Genomic DNA, 254 nt, shown 5'->3' on the forward strand with positions numbered 1-254 from the left:
CTCGTGGAATAACTCGAGTGATTTGTTCTTCCTCACCAATGGCGATGGTTATATCTACGTCCTGAGTTATCCAGAGCTAGAAGAGCAGAATATTCTCAAAGCTCACCCTGTCACTTGTATCTGTATTGAATTTGATCCAACTGGGAAGTATTTCGCCGTGGGTTCCAAGGACGCTCTGGTATCACTATGGGACGCGGCTGAACTCACGTGTATCCGAACATTCCAGAGATTAGACTGGCCTGTACGGGCGATCA

The 254-nt window shown here is 47.2% G+C and overlaps 1 pseudogene; it reads left to right on the top strand.

Moving 5' to 3' along the window:
* The first annotated feature begins 4 nt into the window (after positions 1–4).
* On the top strand, positions 5–251 carry LOC108254493 (annotated as a pseudogene).
* The last annotated feature ends 3 nt before the right edge of the window (positions 252–254 follow it).

Source organism: Diaphorina citri, unplaced genomic scaffold (genome assembly GCF_000475195.1).
Source record: "Diaphorina citri unplaced genomic scaffold, Diaci psyllid genome assembly version 1.1 scaffold129376, whole genome shotgun sequence".
Classification (NCBI taxonomy): Eukaryota; Metazoa; Arthropoda; class Insecta; order Hemiptera; family Psyllidae; genus Diaphorina; species Diaphorina citri.